We start from the raw sequence: 27,401 nt of genomic DNA on the forward strand, positions 1-27,401 counted from the left end.
GACATCAGAGTATTTTGTTGCTAGCAAGTTTTCAAGAAGACAGGAAACACAACTAACAGTTTTTGAATGCCCACTTGTCAATCACTGTGCTTCTAAATGCACTAAAACCTTCCAAGTAGGTCTTAGTTTACAAAGTAGGTCTTATTTTCCTAATTCACAAATGAGGAAATTGAGGCTTGGAGAGTATAGGTAACTTGCCCAAGGACACAGGTTTCTCTTTCTACTTAGCTCACACTCTTTCTACTGCACCTCACTGCCTCCTGGTTGCAAGCATGGTAAGTGAGTTCCCCCTCTGTTCTGCGTATCCAGTATAGGTTGGGTGAGCTGATATAGGATTCATAGTGTGTGTGGATGTTGCTGCATGCGCTTTTCCCTTAATGTGTCCCCTTGATTCAGTTTATATGCCTTGAACGGGTGAGTTACCACTTAAGGTTGGGCTTTTCCAGGTTGTGACATAGAAATGTTGGCTTAAATTGTACTATTAAAACTAAAAGAATCCCAAGTCAAGTTATTTTAGAGTCTTCTCTTGATTTGTGTTTTGGCACCATAGTTTTTAATACAACCAAAAAAATATTCAACCTGCTTTCATTTAAGAAGCTGAATTATCTTGTATTATGAATTTATACATCTGTTCACTCTGTGATTCCATAACTTTCTAGTGAATAATGTGTTAAACTTGACGAGTTACCTTGTGAGATGCTGCCTTTATGCTCATCTTTCCTCTGATTTTGAGCGATATCCTATCCTCAACTCTCCCTTCCAGGAAAAATTTGTCTGGTAAAGCTTAAAAAAAAAAAAAAAAACACATTTCAAAACTCACAATGCATTACACTGCTTTGTCACAGCTAGCAAATACCACCTGTCTGGTTGTCTATTAACTTATTGTCATAGGATGACACTTCCATATATCCAGTGCTTTCTTGAATTATTTTCCCATTGTGTAATGCTTCTTTACAGTAGTTGAAGACATAAGGACATATGAGTCTTAGATACACTTCTGTGCATTGATTTCTATGTTAATCAATCTTAATTCTGGCATTTCACTGTCTAGCATATGCTTCCATCTCAAAAATCTCTTGAATTATGGGAACATGGTTCTTAAAGAAGACACAACACATAAAACCTCTGTTATTTAAATTTTATTCAAATAGAAAAAATATATTTTGGCCTACAAAATAATTTCTTTTAGAGTTCCTTTAAAGAGTGGTAATATTTGTTAATTATCTGTATCTTTGTGGGTCATTAAATTTAACAGAATTTGCGAGAAAGAAGTAACCAACTTCAAGCAGAGGAGATTGGAATTTAAGTATTTCAGACTTTTTCATTGCATCAAGGTTGAGTATTCATAGCTTTACTGAGCAGATGGAGTGGGCTAGAGATGGATTGAAACCCAAGCAAGGCCAAAGGTCTCTTATGAGGACAGATGATGAGAGGTAGTCCTGGCTAAAAGCACAAGCTCAGTTGGATATCAAGGGTCTGAGTTCTTAATTATGGGACTCAGTTACAGCTCAGACCCTGGGATTCTCCAAAATCAGATATTGGAGTATGCTGACAAATGTGCAGAACAGAAGGATAGACATCACAATAAATATAATCAAAAGTGGCATCAAGCAGAACCTGCTTGAGGAGAGACAAATGACGATGTTCAGGGCCTATCATTGTAGATGAGAAGCATGTAGACTATGTGTGTTTGTGTGTGTGATATGTAGTGTGCACAGTGTGTATGTGCATATGTGGGGTGATGTGCATATATGTATATGTAGCATATGGTATACATGTATTTGCGAGGGCGTCGTATATGTTTGTTGTGTACATATGTATTTGTGGTGTGGTGACGTGCATGAGTGTGTGTATGGTATGTTGTGTGATATATGTATGTGTGTGACTGGGTGGTATGCATATATGTGAGTGTGTGGGGTGTGTATGTGTGTGTGAGAGTATTCACGTGTCTCAGTTACTGCACATTATCACAACATCGTACTATAAAACCAAGCATTGGGACTCAAGAAATAAGAAATTCCAGTGTTTAATACATCCTAAATAAGACCAGCAAAAGAAAACCATTGATGACTTAACCCAGCAGTCCAACAGATAACCCAAGAAGAATGGTTTCATCAAAGCTTATTGAACAAGAGACATGACATTATTGAAGCTCTTTTTTTCTGAAGCCCAAGTAGATGTGCAGATTGGAATGGGCTGGTTCCAAGAATAGAGGATCCAGCTGTGGCAGCAGTCATGGTAAAACAGATGAGAGGATGAATCACCTTTTGGAGGTATGCTCAAATTAAGTTCCAACAGTCTGGACATACCTGGATCTCATTTTCCTCAATGGTAAAATGTGTGAATGTGATTATATTTAAGAATGCTCATGTTCTAAACCTTTGTTCATGTGCTTCTAAGGTAAAAATATTATTATTTTGTGGGCATTGGGAAAATTTGACCTGTTACACAAATACTGTTTAGAATCTCCTAAGGTAGAAAAGTGAATCAGCATAACTTCAATTTATTAAAACATGCTAAAGAACTATTGCAGTGGAATCTATCAACTTCTAAAAATAACAATTATTAACTGAGATATCCAGAGTAATAGAGTACTTAAAGGAATGTTATGCAGATGAAAACATTGCCCTCCCCCAACTGTTTCTTTTTTTTTTTTCTCTTTTGGTGAGAAGGTTTAAGTTCTGCTCTCAGCAAATTTCAATCATTATATATAATACAGTATTATCAACTACGTCACCATGTTTTACAATTGATCTTCAAAACTTATTCATCTTATAGCTGAAAGTTTGCACCCTTTACCAACCTCTTCCTATTTCCCCCATACCACAACCCCTGGTAACCACTTTTCTGGTCTCTGTTTGTATGCTTGACATTTTTTTAAAATTTTGCATATAAGCAATATCATGCAGTATTTTTCTTTCTCTGTCTGAGTTTTATACTTAGCATAATTCCCTCAAGGTTGATCCATGTTGTCACAAATGGCAGGATTGCCTTCTTTCTCATGACTGAATAGTATGTTCTTGTATATATACACCACATCTTCTTTATCCATTCATCGATTGAAGGACAGGTTGTTTCCATATTTCAGCTATGGTAAATAATGCAGCAATGAACAAGGGGGTGTAACTATCTCTTCAATATGCTATTTTCATTTCCTTTGGATATATACCCAGAAATGGAATTGCTGGATCATAGGGTAGTTCTACTTTTAATTTTTTTGAGGAAGCTCCTTATTGTTTTCCATAGTGGCTGCACCAATTTACATTCCTAACAATAGTGCATAAGAGATCCTTTTTCTCCACATCGTAACCAACACTTGTTATTTCTTGTCTTTTTGATAACGGCCTTTCTAACAAGTGTGAGATGATATCTCACTGTCATTTTGATTTGCATTCCCTGGTGATTAGTCACATGGAGTACCTTTTCATGTACCTTTTGGCCATTTGTAGGTCTTCTTTGGAAGAATGTCTAATCAGATCCTTTGCCCATTTTTGTTTTTTGGGTTTTTTTGCCATTGAGTTGTATGAATTCTTATATATTTTGGATATTAACATTTAATCAGATGTATCATTTGAAAAATTTTCTCCCATTCTGTTGGTTGCTTTTTCATTTTGTTGATGGTTTCTTTTGATATTCAGAAGCTTTTTATTTTGATGTAGTCTTACTTGTTTATTTTTATTTTTGTGGCTTTTGCTTTTGGTGCCAAATCAAAAAATAATTGTCAAGACTTATCTCAAAGAGCTGACTACTTATGTTTTTTTCTAGGAGTTTTATGGATTTAGGTTTTATGTCCAAGTTTTTAATCCATTTTGAGTTAATTTTTGTGTGAGATGTAAGATAGTGGTCCACTTTTATTCTTTGTCGTGTGAGCGTCCAGTTTTCCCAACACCATTTATTGAAGACACTATCCTTTCTTCACTGTATAGCCTTAGCTCTTTTATCATAAATTAATTGACAATATACACATGAATGTATTTCTGGGCTCTCTATTCTGTTCATTGTTTAATGTGTCTGTTTTTTATGCCAATAGCATACTGTTTTGATTACTATAGCTTTGTAATATAGGTTGGCATAAGGAAACGTGATGCCTCCAGCTTTGTTCTTCTTTCTCAAGACAGCTTTAGCTATTCAGGGTCGTTTGTGGTTCCACACAAATTTTAAGATTGTTTTTCATATTTCCATGAAAAGTCTCATGGGAATTTTGATAGGGATTGCATTAAATTTGTAGATTGTTTTGGGTAGTATGAACATTTTAACAATATTTCTTTCAGTCCATGAGCATGGAAAATCTCTCCATTTATTTAAGTCTTCTTCAATTTCTTTCATCAGTGTTTTATAGTTTTCAGTGTAGTCTTTCACCTCCTTGGTTAAATTTATTCCTAGGTATTTTATTCATTTTGATGAGATTATAAATAGAACTGTTTCCTTAATTTCACTTTCTGGTAGTTCATTTTTAGTGTATAGAAACTCAATTGATTTTTGTGTATTGATTTTGTATCTTGCGACTTTACTGAATTTATTTACTAGTTCTAATGGTTTTTTGGTGGAGCCTTTTTTGAAGCTAACTAGATCTTGGTTATTATTAATTAATCTAACAAAAAAGAAGAAATTCATATCCCTTTTTTGCCACATTCCAGTGAGTCCACATCATGAAAAATAAGACAAAATAGTGTTAGGTTAGGAGTTTTAATACAAACAATTTCATTAATTCTTTCATCCATTCAAGCTCATGATTTATTAGAAGCTTTTCAATGTTTTCTTCTTAGTTGTGTTTTGGATCATCATGTTTATTTTCAGACTTGATTTTTTCCCAGAGTAATAGATTTGTCACCTATCTCACTTGGGTAAGATTATTAAAATAACTTATGCTTTTAATCTTATATTAACATAGGCCTAGAGGCTATTTAACCAGCATGCACTTGTAGATGTGATAAAAATAAAATCTAACAAATGAAGGCTTTCATGATTTAGATAGATCTATAGATTGCTTTTTTCATATGCCCATCCACATATTTTGAGCTGAGCGTGAAGACAAATGTTTTCCATATATCAGTCTCCTTAACTCTAGTTGTTTCTTTTTTCTTACTTTGAAGTTTGAATTGTTGCTTCCAGCAAGATTCTCAACATCATTATGTATTGTTAAGGCAATTACAGGGTTATTACAAGGCAGTGAGCAACCCCTGTCATATCTTGGTGGAGGGAGTAAAAGTTCTTTCCAGTTCACTTCTCTGCCATTGTGTTATCTTTGTCATTCTGGTTTTACCTCCTTTTTACCTCAGTACATAGGATGCTGAGTTAGTGTTTTCTGGAGTCTCCTCAATTCTGTAAATGTGAGTATAAAAAAAAATGGATCATGAAATTGGGCTTTAACATCAACTGACCTCTTCCTTTGAGATTCTGAAACTTGCAAAGGGAAGTAATTTTAAATAAAAAAAAAATCACATTCCAAACCATTTCTGCTCCTTGTCTTTGTTTCCTTATCTGTTTAAAAATACAAGTTTACTAACTAAAAGAGTCTTTAATACTAATTTAGACAAATAAGACAGAAGTGTCTAGGTTGCAATTAAATTAGATGCTATGTTAATTGAGGAAGAATGTGTCTGAGTTACTCTTCTGTGCAACAGCACTGACTAAAGAGTGTTAAAGTAACTGCAAGATGCTCTTAGAAATCAAGTGTGCACAGTGGTCAAGTAGGCTTGAGCAATGCTTCAAACTAGAGGCCTGTCTTGGAGACTCACACTGCTCCTGAGCATATCTAAAATTCTATAAATCCTATGCTAAAGAAATATGCTTAATCCCAGTGTCTTCCACTTATCTGACCCTCTCTTTTTGTAACCCCTATTAATACTTGATCTTGTCTTTATTTAACACATATTAATGTCCTGAAGAGTTATTTTATTATGGAACATGCTTTGAAAATACTGTTCTGGTAAATGGCTAGTATGTCTCAAAGTTTAATGATATTTCCTAGAGTTAGGAGAAAAAGAGTATCATCACAATTTTGACATTCATATATTTACAAATTTCCTATCTTTCTTTCTACTTTAGCTTGTTTTAAATTAGAGCAATGATGGAAGAAAGTAAGGAAAAATGAAGGGTGCAAGGATCTCATCAGGATGGTGGCATAGGCAGACTCTGAACTCACCTCCTCCTATGAACACAAACAGGTCACAACTATTCTTGGAAAAATTGCCCCTAAGAGAGAACTGAAAACTGGATAAAAGAACCCCCACAACAAAGGACAGTCCTGACTGAGGGGGAAGAGGCAGAAATTCCTTCTCAAGAGAAAAAAGCCACCTGTGTGGGCAATGGTGCTCCATGGCTGGCCGGGAGCAATCCTAAGGTACGGAGCCCTCCCTTGAGGAGTGGGGGACCTGAGTGGGGCACATTACCACTATTAGCATCCTTCAGACTCAGCACCACTGAGACAGTTGTCACAATATCTGCCTTCCCTGGCTATTAACTGCAACAAGGAATAACTCTAGGTAAGCCAATGGACATAAGGGAAAAACTCAGCTCTTAAAGGGACCATGAACAAATTCACCCATCTCAGAAAGCAAGTGAAAATCACCAGAAATAAAGGTGCACAGTCCTTTGGTGATAAGAAATTCACCTGATGGGTTCTGGGTACATCTAGGTGAGAGGTGAGACCTCTCCAGGGACTGAGACATTGGCAGCAGCCATTATTGTGACCTAGTACAGGCATGCTGACACAGACACTGGCAGACACTATTGGAGTTCTTCCATGATCTGTTAGCCTAGGGGTGTGTCACACCCACTAGAGCACTGATTTAATCCAGCTCAGCCAGGGCAGGCAGCCCACCCTAGGGAGTGGCCCCACTCAACAGCAAGCCACTGGGCTACTTGTCAGCCTACATAGACTGGATGCCTTGATCCTCTGTAGGCAAGCAAGTGTGTCTGCCTCTGATGGGCATAGAGTGTATGAGGAACAGGTGGAGTGTGGGGATCAGGGGTGGAGAGTGTAGAGGCCTCTGTCATGGGACAAGTGGGCACACTCCAGGGGGTCGGGATATGTGCACAGGCCAGAATTGTGTTGATGGTGTGTGTAAGCCTATGGGAGGTGGGACTTGTGAGTTGCAGCAGACTTGTGTTTCTTAAACAGCCTCATAAGGAATCAGCTCCACCTTACAAAGCCTTAAACATTTGTGTGCTCCCATGCCTGGGGCCAGCCCCACTCAGCTGCAATCCTGAGAGAGCTGACAACAGCATTGCAGGCCAGAGGCCTACAACAATTGTAGGCCCCTGAGCCCAGCAACCAGCCACACTGGGGGCCTACTCAATTAACAGAAAAACTGCAACAGGAGTGTGCTGTTAGACCTTGCAGCCAATGGTGCTGGTGTTCACCAAACCTTATTGGAGCAACCCTGCTGCAGCAGGACACATGTAGCCCACACAGGGGTCACACCTGGATCATATGGACTTGTGATGAAAGGCAATCACACTGCTGGGCCTCATTAGGTATCTCTTACATAAGGTCAATTCTCCAAGATCAGGAGGCATAACTAACTCACCTAACACATTGATATAAGGACAGAGGAAGATATGAAATGAGAAAGCAAAGGAATATGCTCAAAATAAGGACATAGGACAAAAACCCAGAAAAAGAACTAAATGAAACAGAAATAAGCAATCTACCTGACAAAGAGTTCAAACAAAAACTCATAAGGATGTTACTGACCTTGGGAGAAGACTGGATGAAAACAGTGAGAACATCAACAAAGAATTGGAAAATATAAAAGAACCAATCAGAAATGAAGAATACAACACTGGAAAAGAAAAATTCACTAAAGAGACTCAATAAGCAGAAGAACAAATCAGTGAGCCGTATGAAAGACTAGAGGAAATCACCCAAGCTGAACAGATAAAAGAAAATGAATTAAAAAGAATGAGAACAATCTAAAGGAACTCTGGGATAATATCAAGGACACTAATACTTGTATTATAGGTGTGCCAGAAGGAGAAGAGAGGGACAAAGGGGCAGAGGATCTATTTGAAGAAATAATAGCTGAAAACTTTCCTTGCCTAACACACATCCAAGTACAGGAAGCACAGAGAGCACCAAACAAGGTAAACCCAAAGAGGCCCACACCAAGACACATTATAATTAAAATATACAAAATTAAAGAGAAAGATAGAATCCTAAAAGTGGATAGAGAAAGGCAACAAGTGACATATAAAGGAAAGCCCATAAGGCTACCAGATGACTTCTCAGCCAAAGCCCTACAGGATAGAAGAGAGTGGCACAATATATTTAAAGTGCTGAAAGGAAAAGACCTACAGCCAAGAATACTCTACTGACAGGATTATCATTCAGAATGGAAGGAGAGATAAAGACTTTCTCAGACAAGCAAAAATTAAAGGAGTTTATCACCAAGAAACCAGTTCTACAAGAAATGCTAAAGGGATTTGTTTAAGTGAGAAAGAGAAGACTACAAATCACAATAAGAAAATTACAAAAAAAAGTAGGCAATAAAGTCACTGGTAAAGGCCAATATACAGTAAAGGTAGCAGATCAACCACCTATGAAGCTAATATGGTCAAAAGACAAAAGTATCTATTGGGGAAAGAGACTAAGTACCTTGAGAAGTAGAAAATCCTCATACATTGTGCAGTAACCTACCTTTTAAATAGAAAGGTAAACAAAATATCAGACCACATGAGATCAACAAAAATAATCTACCCAAGAAAATGTTGCCTTTTTGTTGCTAGTTTCCAAAACTCAATTCAGTATGCTAAACGTGTCCTTTTTCCATTCAGTGACCAGTGCCCTTTCTGAAAGTCTCATTTCCAGACATCCAAATCAAATAGATAGCTGATTTCTGAAACGTCTTCCCATTTTACTCCATTATTCTCTACCTCTTTCTGTACCAGTAATCATATTTCCTGGTCACTGCAACAATAAATTCTGCTTAGAGCTCAAAGCCACTTCTCTCAGATCTCAAAATATGAAACAACTCTAATGTCAAGTGTAAACTTTAAACTCAAAAGGGATGATTTCTAAGTGATCTAAGGTATGGTGGTGTTTATAAACAATGAAAGCAAGACAAATTCAGTAAAATCCTTTTCCATATTGAGAACATCTATCTGTACAGAGACATCTTTTGGAGATAGTGTTCAGTCATTAATTTATACATTTAACAAAAATTTATTGAACACTTACTACATGTCAGGCACTGTTATGCATTAGGATTACTGTAGTGAGTAAAACTAAGGAGACTCCTGTCCAAAAATATTATGATATAGTTAGATACAAAGCAAATAGTTAAGTGTATACTGTTTTAGGAGTTGATAGGAAGTCCTTGGGATATTGAGTGTATGCTGTGTGTGTGTGAGAGAGGGAGAGAGATAGACAGAAAGTGGAACCACTTTTAGAACTGGACAAGTAGAGTACCTGACTTGGACTGGGAATCTTAGGGAACCCTGTATTTAAGAGCACCTTCCTTAAAATTCTTTAAGTCCCCTGTGGTGTCTGGAACAAGCTGGGGCTGGAAGTTTCATCTAGTTAGGGTGTTTCAAATCTGAAAAGAGACCTTGTGTACATCTCCCCTTGGGACACTCTTTGTCTATCTCTTGTATGGATTGGTCCAAATGCACTGAGGAGGCTTGGATTTACACCTGTGGGGTCATCACCGGTCATAGTCAGGTTCTAGTTCTAGGTGGGTGGTCTGGTAAACAGATTATTGCCACTGGTCAGGGCAGTGTTTCTTTCATGGGATTGCATAGGATTCAGCTGTTAAAATTATGCCAACACTCCAATTTTGGGTGAGTCAAATTGTTTATGTGGACAGAGACCTTACCAAGAATAGTTATCCAGGGCCCCACACACTTCCCTGCCAGCCCTGGAGTGTGAGATGTTCAAAGGGTAAAAGGTAAGGCCTGCATGATAGTGGATATTTGAGTGAAAGCAGAAGAAAGTGATGGGATAGATTAGTAAATATGTGGCGCAGAATATTCCAGGCAGAAGAAAAAACAATGTAAAGTCTCTGAGGCAGGAGAATACTTGGTATACTTGAGTAAAAGCAAGGATGCCAGCATAGCTGAACAGAATAAATGAGGGAAATGGCACTAGATGAGGACAGAGAAGTAGAGGAGGGAGCCAGATCAAATAGTGTCTTGCAGGTCATTGTAAGGATTGTCTTTTACTCTGAGTAAAATGGGAAGAAATTTTGGGGTTTTGAGTAGAGGAATAATGTAATCTGACAAATTTCGAAGAATGTTTTGTAGCTTATGGTTGTAAGAGGCCTTAGGTAGAAACAAAGAGATCAGTGAAAAATCTATTGCAATAATTCATGTAAAAAGACGTCAATGACCTGGAGTCAGGTGACAGTAGTGGAGGTGATGAGAAATTGTCAGATTGTGGATATTCATCAAAGTAAAGCCAATATGATTTGGCTTTAGATGGACTGAATATGGACACGAAAGAAATAAATGTATCAGGATTGACGTGAACAGCTGGTAGAGTCAATGTGCCATTTATGAAGATAAGGGAGATTATCAGAAGAGTGACTTTGTGGGAGAGTTATCAAGAGTTTGCCAGAGGACATGTTAGATCTGAGACACTAGTTAGATGTTCACTGGGAAATGTAGAATCAGCAACTGCATGTGTGAGCATTTGGGAGGCATTATTATAGACTTGGAGTTGAATGCCAAGGAACTGGAAGTGACTGGATGAGACTACCTGGGGAATGGGTGTGGATAGAGAATAGGCCCCTGGGCTAGCCATGAGCCACTCCAAAGTGGGAGGTAGGAAAAGGTAGCAGGAATAGGAAATGAGACAAAAAAGAACGGGGCAATGAAGTAAGAAGAGAACATTATGAATGGTGTTCTGGAACCCAATGAAGATATTCTTTCAAGTGCAATATGCTACTGCCTGGTCATTCTAGAGAGATATGTAGACTGGCATTAGGTTTAGCAAAGTTGTGGTCACTTATAACCTTGACAAGCCCACCTTAGATGTACTGAAAGAGCAAGAGCCTGATTGGAATGGGTTCATGATCGAATGGGAGGAGAAGACGAAGTAAAGCAGCAGGTAGAGACGTTCTCTTGAGGGTTTTACTGTGAAGAGGAGCAAGGAAATGGGGCAGTATCTAGAGGGTGGTATGGGTGAAGGATGGGATTTTTTTAAGTTGGCACATATAAGATTATGTTTATACAGTGATAAGAATAATCTATTAGAAGAGGAAAAATTTCTCCTCCCTCCTCAGAACCTAAAATTTTGAAACTCAGAGGGTCAGAAGAGACCAGCTGACTAAATGTCAGTAGTAGTGGGTCAGTGGTCAGGGATGAGAGAAGATCAAGGAGAAAAAGGAGGGGGGAACATCTTGCTTCCTTCAAAGTCACTATCCTCCTAGGCAAGGTACTAGAGCATCCCATGGAATCTGGAGGCCCACTGCAGTGCTAAGGACTTGAGGAGCTGGAGGACATGGCCTTCCCCCTAGAGCCCTGCCTTCAGGGTATTCTGCCCCAGCAACTCCCAGGTCTATGTCTCTGCATTCCAAATTTCAAATGCATAGAGAAAATGATTGAGTCAGCTTCAGTCCAGTGCCCTCCTCTGGACCAGTCCATTCTGACCAGTGGGGTAGGGCCGCAAGATGTAGACACGTGTATCTTGGGCTGTTTCCAGTGAAGAGAAATTTGTGGGGAGTGAGGCAGCCACCCCAGATGGTGTCTGTCCATGTTGTGGGCTCTGCCTCACTGGTCCGCAGGCCTCACCTCAATCACCCTCTTGAATTCTAACTAACATAAACATTCATTTCCTTGGAGAAAGTACATAGATTCCTTAATTTTAATAGCTACCAGTTATGTTCACTTAAATTCGGAAAATTGGGGGAAAGTTGATATTTTTCCCTTTCCTGGATAATTCATTGTTATTGAGTTTCTCACAGTGAAGAAATGAGGCAAAATGCCCCAAGTAAGAACACTTCCTGTTAGCAAAAATAATTATGACAGAAATAAAAACTTTATTCTGTACAGTGATTTATAGTTTACGAAGTGCCCTTTCATTCCCATTACGTCAAGCCTGATGAAAGATTTGTGGGTTAGGTTTCTTTAGTAGGCACTTGGTTTCTAACAAGCACTAAATCGTTCCTCTCTGCTTACTGTCAGAGCCCAGATTTCAGTCAGGTGTGTGACAGTGGTGGCCTGGGCCCCAGAGAATGAATCCTGCCCATCAGAGTCAGTCAGATTGGACCCCTTCCCCTTTACCATGGATAGATCTAAGGATATCGGGCGATGGAACCCACTTCCAGCCAACGATACATAGAGGATACTTTGGGGAAATATTTTCCCTCCTGATAATGCAAAACTAACAAAGAGACGCTGACCATCTCTTCCACCTGTTTTGCTTTGGGTATTGCTGTGTAAGGCTCGGATTTTTGGAGCTGGTGCAGCCATCTGTGACTACTGTGGGGACACATCTAACTCCCTGAAGTTGGCAGAGCTGAAAGGTGAGAGTGCCTTGCTGTGTTCACCAACTCTAGAATTACCTGCTTCCTCACTTCTGGTTAATTGAGACAATAGGGTGTGATTTAAACTATCGTTAGTCTGATGTTCTATTATTGACTGTTGAAAGCATTCTCCTTAATATCTTTTGCAGATAAGGATACTCACAGAGGTTAACTGACATGTTCAGTGCTGCCCAGCTGCTAGATGGCATTTTCTTACTTCAAACCCAGATCTTTGGATGTCACCTCTCTTTTCAGAGTCCAATGGCCTTTTCATGAAGTCCCTATAGCTTCCCAGTTTGGTTAGTATTTGACCCTAGGTAAGCTCCTCCTTTGTTTTTCAGTGCCACCCCTACGCCGAGCATCTGCTATCATCGCTTGCACAAAGCAGATTCTCAGCAAGCTTGGAACTTATTTAAATTTCATGTGTGGCACTTGAACCTCAACTACCCCCTCCATAACCACCAACATGCTCACACGCTCACACAGTGATCAGCACCACCTAGCACTGGGATTCTCTTTCTGAACCCTGGCACAGTTTTAGGATCCCTGGCAGTTCAAGCAATTACAACCAGCCCATCTTTCTGAACAGGTATGCCAATGCTTGATCCACCTCACACTACATCCCAGCGCGACACATACTGACTCGAAAGGAAATGTGAAGTTAGGTGTGAGAGGCAGCCCCAGGGGTGTGAGAGAGAGACCTCGAGGAAGCAGCTGAGTTACAGGTGATCTGAGCTCTTGGTCCTGGGTCTACTACTCCAGAGAGGTATTTATAATGCAAGTCACTACATTTCCTCATTAGTCAGATATGGACTAGAGTAAGATTTTTCACAGCTGGTTTAGTGGTTCTGTAAATTTAGACCTGATTTTTATTAAGCATTTGTGTAACAAGTGATTATTAAGTGCTTATTGTGTGACAGGTACTGTCCATATGCTGGTGCTATAGAATAAAATTAGGCAGGAAAATTCTCAGGAAAGTCCCATCTGATGGAAAAACCAAGAACAATAGAAGAATATAAGACCAAGGTGAAAAACAGTTACAACAGAGTCAGACCCAGGCAGCAGAGAAGGACAGGGGTGAAGTGGCAGGAAGGGGCCTGGATAGCACACACACCAACGGCAGCTGGGCAGCTCTTGGCCCCCTCACCCTCCGGCCTCTGCACAAGGAGCTGCAAGAGCCACTGCTGCTTTTGAAGCAAAGAGTCAGCAATTCCAGGTCTTGAATTAAAGTGTTATGATGTAATGAAAAGCAGCAATCGCTATTTAAAACAAATACAGAAACCCTACAGCCAATATTTCACGTGGAGTAAGATATCTGCTTTGGAAATTGCAAAGTATATGTCACCAAAACTTGTCTATTGTGCCATATCAAGGAAAAGTCTATTTAACCTGAAATTTGGAGCTAATTTATACATATGAGATTGAGAAAATATCCTTAGATATGCTTAGGATAATTCCTCAGTAAGAGAACTTCACTGAGAATGTTTCTAGGGGGTAAAGTTAAGACCACATAACCAATTTTTACCATTGTGATAATTCATTAGACTCAACGGCTTTGTTACCACAGGGGTGGCTCCAGGCTATTTAATTAATGAGGGATATTTGCAGAAATTTATGCTCTCAATCCCACTTGACGTAGGTGCTATCTTTATTGAAACCTCTCAGTTTACAGTTCATTTAAATGAGAGTAAACCCTTCACATGAACAGTAAATATGACAGTAGGAGGAACTGAGTCTCAAGAGGCATCTGAGTGTCCTCGTGACCCTAATGGATGAGTCCCAAGCTTCCCAGGGCTGCCACCAGAGAACCATCTTGTTTTCCACGTGAGGCTTTGTGAGCTGCCACTTAGATAATCACAGCTGCTTTCACTGACCAGAGGCAGAGGAGGCTTTTGAAAGGAATGTTGAATCAGAAAAAGGGAAAGAAGTGACTTTGTAATGGATTAAGTACTGGTGTGGAGGGTAACTGTGTGCTATTTTCACCAACGCTGTATTTGCTTTTCATTGCTTCCATCTTTACCATAGTCAATACTGCATTTCCTGTTTCTTACTGAGAGGTGCTTTGAACTGGCTCTGCTTCTATTCAGCTCAGCTGGATTCCACCTTCCACAACCCCCACACACCGCTATGGTCTGCTGATGCACTCAGAAGATGGAAAATTAGGGCACTCTCTCTGGTGAAAGCCCAGACCCCCGATGAAGAATGTTTTGTTAACTGAATCCATCATGCTGTGTGGCTCAACTAGCATAATTGCACATTTATACTCCCTCACTTTGTTCTGTGAGGAGATGCAGTGGATATCTATACAGTAGCAGTCTTAGAGTCAATGCGCATAAAATAAAAAGAGCAAGCAAGATGAATTTGCTCCAAGGCTAGAATAGAACAGAAACGCTCTGTGAAGGTGTCTGCCTCTGCGTCAGCCTTCTACGTGTTCTGCAGCAAGTAAACTCCTGACGTTTTTTGCTTGAGGTGACTTAAGCCTTTTGTGCACTTCAGGGTTTCCTGAAAGAACAACCAGAGAAGAAAGGATGTGAGAGAAATAAAAACAAAGGAACAGGAAAAGTGAAAGAATCTCAGGAAAACACAGCAAGAACAGCCAGGAACAAAAAGTGTCTTTTATGAATATGGGGAAAGTCATTTTAAAGTGGCAGAAGTTTGTTTGAATTTCTGCCCTGTCCTAACTGGAGAGCTCCTGTTTTCCTACGTTGTGTGTGCACACACATGTGCAAAACACACATGGCAAAAACACGCCAAATTAACCTAAGTTAGTTGTCTGTAGCATCCCTAGATTTGAAATGAGGGAAGTTGATTAATCAAGAAACTCAGTAATGTTGATTAGCATAATCAAGCTTTCCTTATGCACATAGAGCCTAAAAAAAGCACCTATTTCTTAGTTGGAAAAGATAGTGTTGTGAGGGCAAAAATAAACATCCTAGCCTGTTATGAAATTTATGGGGAAGGGGGAAAAATGTGTCAACTGTAATAGTTTCTCCAGAGCTTAGCTGTCATGAATGGGGAGTTCAGCTCAAGTATCAGCTCCTTGAATGTAGAAGCCATGTATTCCAGTTCTGTACACTTCCTCATCTTCCCCAAGACAGAGAGATGAACATTTTCGATGTTTGATTAGTGTTTGTTGAATTGATTCCCTGCCCTGGGCCTTGCTCAGGGGAACTATGCTTCTTCAAGGAAAGGAGTTACTGCAATGGACACTAAAACCAAGGGAACTCTTCGGTCCCACCTTACCGGAGTCCTCAGCAGTATTCGATATGACAGGGTAAGCTAGTTGCTAAAAACATGAGCTCTGGAGAGATACCCCCTAGTTTACATCCCAGGTCTTGCACTTAAAAACTGTGTGAACTTGAGTAATTTATAAACTCTCTATTTTCCACATTCAAAGTACAAAATGAGTTAATACATATACAAGAGAATTTTTCTTTCTTTTTTTTCTTGGAAGAAGATTAGCCCTGAGCTAACATCCATGCCAATCTTCCTCTACTTTTTTTATATGTGGGACGCCTACCACAGCATGGCTTGCCAAGCGGTGCCATGTCCACACCCGGGATCTGAACCGTCGAACCCCGGGCCGCTGAAGTGGAACATGCGCACTTAACTGCTGTGCCACTGGGCCCCTGAGAATTTTTCTTGAAACACACAAAGAGATCAAAAATGTTAGCTACGTTATGATTACTAATAAACCCCTAAATTTTCTTCCCGTCACCTTTATGACACCTTTGTCTTGGGTATATCTGGGCTCCTTCTCAAGCTTGCTTTCTTTCTTCTTCCACACTCTGGAGAAGCTCAACAACCTCAGGGCTTCAGTTCCATCTATATGCTAATGATTCACAATTCAAAAATGCTCTCTCTCTGTCTCAGTGGAGAAGTAAAGAACTGGAAAATTGGTTTCTTCTACCATAAAACATTCAACTAGTTGCCTAAGTTTGTACTATATACTGAATTGTGATACATTTCAATTTTGTGAACAAATAACACATATACCATTGAAAAAGTTTTAAAAAGTGGAGTTTATAATAAAAAACAGCTATCTCTTTTTTACCCCTACTGTAACCTTTCTCTCAGAGATTGCCACTTTTACTATTTAGATTATTCCATTAATTGATTCATCAGTTTTAGTCGTCATATATTGACTTCCTACTCTGAGAAATCAAGATTCAGCCACATAGAGCCTGGCGCTTCCTCTCATCCTGCTTCGCCATATAGTTATGTCAATATCACTGATTAAATAATCATTTTTAAAGAAAGTACTTACATCATTTTGACTATATAGATATTATTTGAAGCAATATCAAGTGATATTCTATGAGAACATTAACTCACAATTTTTGTTTTGCTTTGTTTTACAGCTTTTTGTTATGTCCTGACACTTTTAACTGCCTTCCTTTCTTTTCGGCTTTATTAAGGTATATTTGACATATAACATTGTGTAAGTTTAAGGTATACAATGTGATGATTTGATACACATATATATTGTGAAGTGATTACTACAATAAAGTTAGTTAACACACCCAACACCTCACCTAGTTAACTGCTTTGCCTTGCCTGGTCTTAGAGCCTGTTTGAGTTGTTTAAATTCTCAAGAATAGTACAAAATTTTTTAAGTCACATTTCTCCTGAATATCACTCTCCTAGAGCCACTTGTCCCCTTGCATTATCCTGGGCCCATTGCTCTCTTAGGCGTACTGCAGAGCTGCTACTTTGGCTCGGTGTTGATTTTATTCCAGAGAAGCACAGTCATCAGTCCAGAACCTCTTCCCTCATTCCCAGCCAGGAGGAAAGGTCCTTCTCTTGTATGGCGTGCTCCTTCATTGTTGGAACCACAACATCCAGTAACCTCCTAAGAAGACTGACAGAATATGCACTCTCCACATCCCCATATGTCTGAAATGTTTTTATTCTAACTTTAATTAATAATTAATTGAGGGTTTCCTGGGGTACAGAATTCCAAAATAAAAAAGCATTTACACTTAGAGCCTTAAAAATGTTCTGTTCTTTTTTCCAATGTCCAGTGTTGAGACTGAGATATCTAATGTTATTTTTCCTTATTAAAGACCCCTCTGAGACTTTTCATACATTCCATTTATGCTTGGTGTTCCAAAATTTCACAATGATACATCTACACGTGAATCTTTTCAATCATTGGAGCTTTTCCATCCAGAAATACATAATTTCAGCTCTGAGAAGTTCTCTCGTGTTGCTTCTTCCTCACTGTTTGGAATTTTTGTCTCATTATTGTCTCATTCTAAAGCTCTTGGTTGGACTCTCGGTGGAGTCTTAGCTTTCCTTATATATACTACATTCTTAGGGCTTTTGGAATTATTTTCTCTGAGATTTGACTTTATTTTTCAAGGCCTCTACTGATTTTTTAAAATTACCTTTCAATTGCAATCATCAATTTTTGTTTCCCATGAGCTCTTTCTTATTGAAATAACTGATTTCTCACATAGCATGCTGTTCTTGTATTTTGGATGCAATGTTTCATCACTGAGTGCTGCATTTTTTCTTTGTTTGTTTGCCTATTCCCTGGATTAGCATTATTTTCTCAGGAATAAATTTTTCTGGGTGTTTATTTTTATTTTTCTCTTTCACATTTCAAGATTTACTTAAACATCTGGTGAGCCTTGATTTCTATTTAAATGTTAAATAGAGTACTATCACCCCAATGCCAAAATCTTGGTTTCTGATACTTTCTCCCTCAAAAGGAACCAGGGCTCCTTGGAGAAATGGCCTATCCAGGGCTGGTGCAGGGAATATATAAGATAAGCATATTTTAGTGCCAGAAAGTAAGAAATGACTCAAAAAACAATCACAACAACAGGTGTTTGTCAAAGGGATATAGAAACCAACTGAAAGAGCTCCCAATGGTCAAGACTGGAACATTTTGAACAACAAAATAAGTAACTCAGTATTAGATTATAACCTAATGTATAAAATAAATACCCATGAGTCTATACTGATGTAAAATAAATGATTGAATAAATAATTAAATAAATGAGGAAAGAGACAAATCCCTCATGTAGAACAATTTGAAGTAATTTATTCACATGTTCTGCCCCTAAGGAACTGGACCACAACTTTCCACACTTAACTGTGGGCTGTGCACAGTGACTTATTCCAAAGTGGACAGTATAGAAAGAGGGAAAAAGAATAACTTTGTGCTGGTAAGATTTGAATGGCATTACCTCAATGAGGTGATCAAGGTTAACATCATCAGTGATGAGTCATGTTGATAGCATGTATTCTTGATATGATGTAACAAGAATGTCACTTGGTTTCTGAGGTCTTCCCCCCAAAACACCACAGCCCCAGTCAAATCATAAAAATAACATCTGACAAATCCCAGTGGAGGAGCATTCTACAAAATACCTTACCAGACAAAAATAACTAGTGTTGGAGACTATCAAGGCCATCAAAAACAAGGAAAAGCTGAGAAACTGTCACAGGCAAGAGGAGCCTAAGGAGACATAATGACTAAATGTAATGTGATACCTCAGATAAGCTCTTGGAACAGAAAGAGGACTTTAAGTAAAAACAAAGGAATATGAATAAAGTATTGGATTTAGTTAATGAGAACGTGTTGGCATCAGTTCATTCATTGTCATAAAGGTACCATACTAATCTAAGACTTTAATAACAGGGGAAACTAGATGTGTGTATAAGGGATTTCTCTAGGCTAATTTTGCAACATCTTTTCTAAAGTAGAACTTATATTCTAAAATGAAAGGATATTTTTTTAAGTGGAGCAATATAAAGCAATATTGGAGCTACGTGTACATGAGCACAGCACATGGGGGGAGTTTTACTCCAGGGAAAGTGAGCCAGGAGGTCTTTTTTTGGAGAACCACTTAAAATCTTTTGAAAACACCTCTCCTACTTTTTGGGTGGGGGCAAGCGTTCAGCTTCCTTGAATGAGAGGAAGTGAAAGTGGTGGAGGGATAGATTTTCTTTATGTAGATATTCATCCTTCACTCTTGTTTCAGACAAACATTTCACAACACCCAGTATCTTTGGCATTTTGAAGTTCATAGCATCTCTAAGGCTCTGCAGAGAAGATCAAGTCATGCTATTGCAATTTTCCTGATGATGCTTTCACGAGGCTGTCAACTTCTCCAGATGGCTTCTCTATCACTTCTCTATTAGTTGTCCATCTTCTAGAGATTTTTTTTAACATGTCTTATCTCCTGATGACCCTTCCTCCTTTGTTATATGTCTATTTCCTTTATCGTTACTCGTTAGTGATTCAGGGGAAGAAGAGATGAACTTCGTGTTCCATAAGGTACCTTGACTCTACTTGACTAAGAAATCTGGAATTATTTTCTCGAATTGATTTTCTGTTTTCCTCAGTGATTCTTTACTTACAGTCAACGTAATTTTAGAACTGTATTGGAAAGTTTTCAGAGAAAAGGAAGGAGCATTATATCAGGAATATTTTGTAATTTGTTGTTGTTGTTATGGATGATGGCCAAGTGACTTTTAGGTTGAGAGTATGACTTTCTCAATCTCACCCTACTTATTCTGCTCTTAAAGATGGAAAGTGACAAGTTATGAATTCTTCATGCAACGTGTGTCTACCTTTTAAACTGTGGTCCCAGCCCCTTACCTAAGCCCACCCACCTCCTTCTTCAGGAAGAAAATCCACCAAACATTTGCTTATCAGGGCCATTTTCTAATTTCCCCCAACTCAGGAAATAGGAAGAGAGATTGACACATTTTCCAGTTACATATCCAAGGCTTTTGTTCTACCAGCACCAATCAGCAAAGTTACTCTTGAAATTCACATAATGAGCTAGGTTTTCTCTACCCTTCATCTTTAGATCATTAGTGATATGAGTCTAAGCATTGATATTGACTCTCAGGGAGGAGGTGGGCGACTATTTATCCCCCTGTTTAAGAGGTTCCAAAGCTATTTGAATGGCATTTACTGAATTACACATCCCTTTTACTGAAATGTTTATATATTTCCTTGAGGGTACATCTCACCCTTCCTACCCCAGGAAATAATCATTGTCTTTTTGTGAGCCATGGTTACTGATGATGAGTGGTATAGCTCAGATGATATACCATGAGCAGTGAATACACATAAGTGGCTGTACAGTAAGAATCACAGTGATGATATGCAAGTAATTCAGTACTATGAATATTATATAAAAATACTTGTTTTCTTCAGCAGTAAAATTGGAAATAATGTGTGACTTATAGGATTACTGCATTAAATGATAGACTGAATGTACATTGTCTGGCATATAAATGATCAATATATTTTAGGTATTATTATTAACATTTTAGGTAAACAAATGAAAGCCTACAAATATAAAGAGCATTGGGATATAGCATGTAATTCAGTTCAACAAATATTTACCAAGTAGCTGCCATGTACTAGGATACAAGGTCAAGGAGACATTGCTCACTTTCTCAAGATTCTTGTAGTCCATGGGGGGAGAACCTTGCACTGAAATGAGACAGAACAGGCATATTGTAGTTTTGTTTTGTTTTGTTTTGTTTTGTTTTGATTTGCTTTTTGAAGATTCAGGAGCCAGCATTTGTGAAAGGAAGATAATATGAAGATGAATTATTTTAATTGGAAAACCAGAAATAAGAATTTCAAGAAGAAAATATGAAGGCTTTGTTAGTCTCTTTTTTTTTTAGTATCTTAAAAATATCACATTTTCTCTGACAATGAGTCACCTCTTCAGTAATTTGAAGGAAACTCCTTTGGGAAACCATCTTAAATTTTATCACCTTTTGAATCTTTAGAAACTACTCCATATTTAAATTCTTAAATTTCCACAATCCCTTCTCTGACTTCATCTTTCATTTTCTTACTCTGTAAATTGTGTTTTAATTTTCCCCTATCAATTCCATTCTAGTATACACTGCTAATTCTCTTAACTCTTCTACACACTTTCCTACTGTTTATTCCTTGCCACTCATCAACCATGTGTAATATCTACTGCCTGATTTCTTTGATGCTAGAATTCAAGGCATTTATGGTCAAAAGCACTAAACTATCCATTGGGTTTACCACAGATGCATTGTTTGATCCATTACTTTGCTGATGTTTAATGCTGTACCTGGTAAAATTTTACTTTTCTACTAATTTCATTTAACTGAAGACCATTGCTTTCATTACTAGTTGAAAACCCAGCAAAATGTTTCTTAGTGGAAGCTGACAGAATCTTTGTACATCTGTTCACTGTCTTAGCTTAAGCCTATGTTAAATATATATGCCTCCTTTATCCATTCTATTGGTTCTTCCATGTTTGCTGTCCCTTGCCCTTTGCTACTTCCCACATACATATATAAGCATGTTCAAATATCTTTCATCTTAAACACACTCTTCACTATATCCCCCAATCATACTCAAGCCATCCTGAATTATTTGTAATCTTCCAGCCTTTTTCCATGCTTTTCCCTTTTCTTGAAATATAATCCTCTTGCTCATCTGGATATTATCTCATCAGTCTTCCAGATGCAACATTGAGATCCTATATCATGTGATGACTATTTTTTCCCTTCACTAATGTCAAAGTCAGGTTCTTCCATTGCATCCTCCCATAGCTCCTTGTGATTACCTCCATGATAGCACTAATAATTTTTCTAAATATTCACTTGTTTGTGTCCTCCAGAGTCTCTCAGTTGATCCTCAGCAAAACAAAGTGACTGCTATCCATCACTGCATCCCCAGCAAATAAAACAATCTGAGACATAGCATGGATTCAGAGTAGAGTGAAGGAATGATTGAATGCATAAATTAATGAACCCAAAGGCTGCATAAATGTGCCCCTTCTCTGAATCTAAAGGCCTATGTTCTCTATTGGAAAGCCACAAATGGTAGCACCAAGAGGAGTAGTCCTTTGGCAAAGGCTTTGGAGTAAATATTTTTCCAACAGAGGCTGTATCATTTTGACTGATGTAGTTAGTCTCACATAGCTGTCTTATTCTCATCTCTGATCCATTACATATTAGCTATTGTCGATATGGAAAACACAGAGCTCCAAATGAGGAAAGACTATCAGCATGCTTCTATGATTTAAGAAAAGACTTTCTTCTTACTAACTAATGTGTATTTTTAATAATAACAAAAATACATTTTGTATGTTTGAGTGGCACAAAGTCTATGATTACAGTACAGCAAGGTGGCTTTAACTCTACCCTATAACCACACTTAGAGAGGAATAAGAAGTTTTAATAATTAATTTTTAGATAAGACAACTGGGAAGCATTTGCCTTCTTATTTGAGAACTCAGTGGCAAAGTGGAGTTTGGTGAGATTATATATATTTCCAGGAGAAATGAAGTGATGTTTAACCTAGAAAAATGTATCTTAGCACACTTTGAGAATTGAAGTACCCAATATAGATACTCACTAGAAAAGAGAATCTTGAGAAACAGTTAGGTTGCTTAAAAAATAGAAACTCCTGAGGTGACATGAGCATCATGGTAGAGTGAAGTTGCCTGGGACTTTCTCCCATCCAACATACAACAAAAAGGGGCAACCATACTCCAACAGAAGATATCCTAAGAACACAGAAACCTCAGAGAGATACGCAGCCACACATTGGAGGGCAGAGAGGCTGAAGCCCCCCTGGGTAAGAGAGAATCACTCCCTCCCCTAAAGACTGTGGTTGCTGCCCCAGGAGGATGCATGAGGGAAGGAGTGGGGGAAGGGTTACAGGATCACCTAGGACTCCCTAGGGCCCTTACAGACTAGGGGGAAGGCCTCTAACCAGCAGAAAGCTTCCATCAGGGGTGACCATGTCAAGCCAAGACTTCAGGGGACCAGATAGTGAAAGGTGATTGAGAAACCCTGAAGCAAGCCAGAGAGAGTGCCCCTCCCCCAAGTCACAACATCCCATCTTGACTGAAGGTGGAGGGCTCAGAATACATGGCACTTCACCCCCGCCCAGTGGCGATAGGCTGTAACTGCAACCGAACAATATCAGAATGTGAAAGAGCTAACCTTCCAACATCAGACACTATATCAAATCTCCAGACCAGAGAGAAAACGACAAGCGCCTAGAACTCAGTCCTGAGGACACAGAAATATGTAAGCTAAATAACAATGAATTCAAAATAGCTATCATCAAGAAACTCAAAGAGGTAAAAGAGTATGTAGAGAAACAATTCAACGAGTTCAGGAGCTACTTCACAAAAGAGATTGAAACTATAAAGAATAATCAATCAGAAATATTAGAGATGAAAGACACAATGGAAGAGACAAAATAAAATACAGATTCCCTGAATCCTCGAGTGGACATCATAGGTGAGCAAAATAACATAATCAAAGATAGACATGTTGAAATGATCCAGACAGAGGAAGAGAGAGAACTAAGACTCAACAAAAGTGAAGAAATTCTCTGAGAAATATTCAACTCAATGAGGAAATGCAACATAAGAATTATAGGTATTCAAGAAGGTGAAGAGAAGGAGAATGGAGCAGAAAGCATGTTCAAAGAAATAACAGAGACTTCCAAAATCTAGGGAAAGAGAGGGAAATCTGTGTGGAAGAAACTTCCAGATCTCCTAGAGTTGTCAATGTAAAAAGACCTACTGCAAGACATATAGTAGTAAAACTGGCAAAAATGTATGACAAAGACAGAATACTCAGGGCAGCAAGGCAGAAGAAAATAATCTACAAAGGAACTCCTATCAGGCTTTCAGTAAATTTCTCTGCAGAAACCTTACAAGCTAGGTGAGAATGGGATGACATATTCAAAACTTTAAAAGACAATAATCTTCAGCTAAGAATGCTCTACCCAGTAAAAATATCCCTAAGATATGAGGGAGAAGTTAAATGTTTCCCAAACAAAAGCTAAGAGAGTTCATAACCACAAGACACCCCCCCCCATAAGAAATCCTCAAGAAGACCTTCATACCTGAAAGGGAGAAAGGGGTCACAAAACAGAGTAAGGAGATAAATAGTTAGACAGAATCAGAATAGGATAGCTAATATTCAGCTATAGCATTAGGCTAAAAGGAAAGAAAACACCAAAAACAAAGACAATATTGTTAGTTTTAACCACAAACTCACAACACAAGTTGGAATAACATATGAGAAAAACAACTTAGGAGGGGAGGAGGAATGGGACTGAATCAGTTTAGACTAAGGAAATAAGAGGCCACCAGAAAATGGGCTATCTTATACACGAGATTCTGAATACGAACCTCAGGGTAGCTACTAAACTAAAAAGCAGAACAGAGATAAAAAGTAAATAAGCAAAAAACAAAGAAACATATCATAAAAAAATGCATAATTCAATGGGTAGACCAAAACACAGAGGACAAGAAACAAAGGAAATGCAGGACAACTAGAAAATGAGTGATATAATGACAGCATAAAGTGCTCATACATCAATAATCACCCTAAATGTAAATGGATTGAATTCCCCAATAAAAACACAGAGTGGCCTCATGGATGAAAGAACAAGACCCAACAATTTGCTGCCTCCAGGAAACACACCTCAGCTCCAATGACAAACACAGGCTCAGAGTGAAGGGATGGAAGAGAATACTGCAAGCTAATAGCAAACAAAAGAAAGGAGATGTCACAATACTTATATCAGACAAAGTAGACTTCAAGATAAGGCAGGTAAAGAAGGACAAAGAGGGACAGTGTATAACGATGAAAGGGACACTCCATTGAGAAGAAATAACACTTATAAATATCTATGCACCCAACATAAGAGAACCAAAGTTCATAAAGCAACAATTAACAAACCTAAAAGAAGATATTAAAACTAACACAATGATATTAGGGGACCTCAGCACCCCAGTCACATCAATGGATAGATCATCCAGTTGGAAAATCAACAAGGAAACAGTGGAATTAAATGAAAAGCTAAACCAGTTGGACTTAATAGACATATATAGAACACTCCATCCAAAAACAGCAGAATGCACATTCTTCTCAAGTGTGCACAGAATATTTTCAAATAGACCACGTGTTGGGAAATAAGGGCAGCTTCTATAAGTTTTAAAAAATTGAAATAATGACAAGCATCTTTTCCAATCATAATGCTATAAAGCTAGAAATTAATTACAAGGAAACAGCTGAGAAAGAGACAAAGATGTGGAGATGAAACAATATGTTGTTGAACAAGCAATGGATCATTGAAGAAATTAAAGGAGAAATAAAAAAATATATGGAGACAAATAGACAAATGAAAAGGATAACATACCATACCAGCTCACATGGGATGCAGCAAAAGCCATATTAAGAGAAAAATTCAATGCAATACAAGCAAATCTTAACAAACAAGAAAAATCCCAAATAAGCAATTTCAAATTAAAAAGACCTACTGCAAAGGCAGTACAGTCTTTGACATCAGTATTAAAAGGATCTTTTCGGACACCATTCCTTCTCAGAGAAGGGAAACAATAGGAAGAATAAACAATGGGACTTCATCAGATTAAAGAGCTTCTTCAAGGCAAATGAAAACAGGATTGAAACAAAAAAACAACCCACTAACTGGGAAAAAATATTTGCAAGTCATATATCTGACAAAGGCTTAATATCCATAATATATAAAGAACTCTCGCAACTCAACAACAAAACATCAAACAATCCAATCAAAAAATGGGCTGGAGACATGAACAGACATTTCTCCAAAGAAGATATACTGATGACCAACAGGCACATGAAAAGATGCTCATCATCGCTGATCATCAGGGAAATGCAAATCAAAACTCCACTAAGGTATCACCTTACACCCATTAGAATGACAAAAATATCTAAAACTAATAGTAACAAATGTTGGAGAGGTTGCAGAGAAAAAGGAACCTTCATACACTGCTGGTGGGAATGCAAACTGGTGCAGCCACTATGGAAAATAGTATGGAGATTCCTCAAAAAATTAAAAATAGAACTACCATACGATCCAGCCATCCCACTACTGGGTATTTATTCAAAGAGCTTGAAGTCTGCAATCCCAAAAGTCCTATGCACCCCTATGTTCGTTGCAGCATTATTTACAATAGCCAAGACATGGAAGCAACCTAAGTGCCCAGCAACAGATGAATGGATAAAGAAGATGTGGTACATATATACAATGGAATACTACTCAGCTGTAAAACAGAACAAAATCATTCCATTTGCAATAACATGGATGGACCTTGAGGGAATTATGTTAAGTGAAATAAGCCAGCGAGAGAAGGATAATCTGTGTATGACTCCACTCATATGAGGAGTTTAAAATTATGGACTAAGAACAGTGTAGTGGATACCAGGGGAAAGGTGGGGTGGGGGGTGAGCACAAAGGGTGAAGTGGTGCACCTACAACATGACTGACAATCATTAATGTACAACTGAAATTTCTCAAGATTGTAACCTATCATTAACTCAATAAAAAAATAAATTAAAAAAAGACCTACTGCAAGACATATAGTAGTAAAACTGGCAAAAATGAATGACAAAGACAGAATACTCAGGGAAGCAAGGCAGAAGAAAATAATCTACAAAGGAACCCCTATCAGGCCTTTCAATACTCCAATAATGAACTTACAGGAAGAGAACTCAAAATTACAATTCCATTTGCAATCACAACTAAATGAATAAAGTACCTAGGAATAAATTTAACCAAGGGTGTGAAGAACTTATACAATCAAAACTATAAGACACTAATGAGAGAAATTGATAATGAGATAAAGAGATGGAAAGAGATTCCTTGCTCATCGGTTAGAAGAATAAACACAGTTATAATGTCCATACTACCCAAAGCAGATACATATTCAATGCAATCCCTATCAGAATCCCAATGGCATTCTACATGCAAATAGAGCAAAGAATACTAAAATTCATATGGGGCAATCAAAGACCCCAAATTGCTAAGGCAATCCTGAGAAAAAAGAACAAAGCTGGGTATATCACAATCCCTGACTTCAAAATGTACTACAATGCCATGGTGACCAAAGTGGCATGGTA

The sequence above is a fragment of the Equus asinus genome, chromosome 6 (assembly GCF_041296235.1).
Source record: "Equus asinus isolate D_3611 breed Donkey chromosome 6, EquAss-T2T_v2, whole genome shotgun sequence".
In the NCBI taxonomy this organism is placed as follows: Eukaryota; Metazoa; Chordata; class Mammalia; order Perissodactyla; family Equidae; genus Equus; species Equus asinus.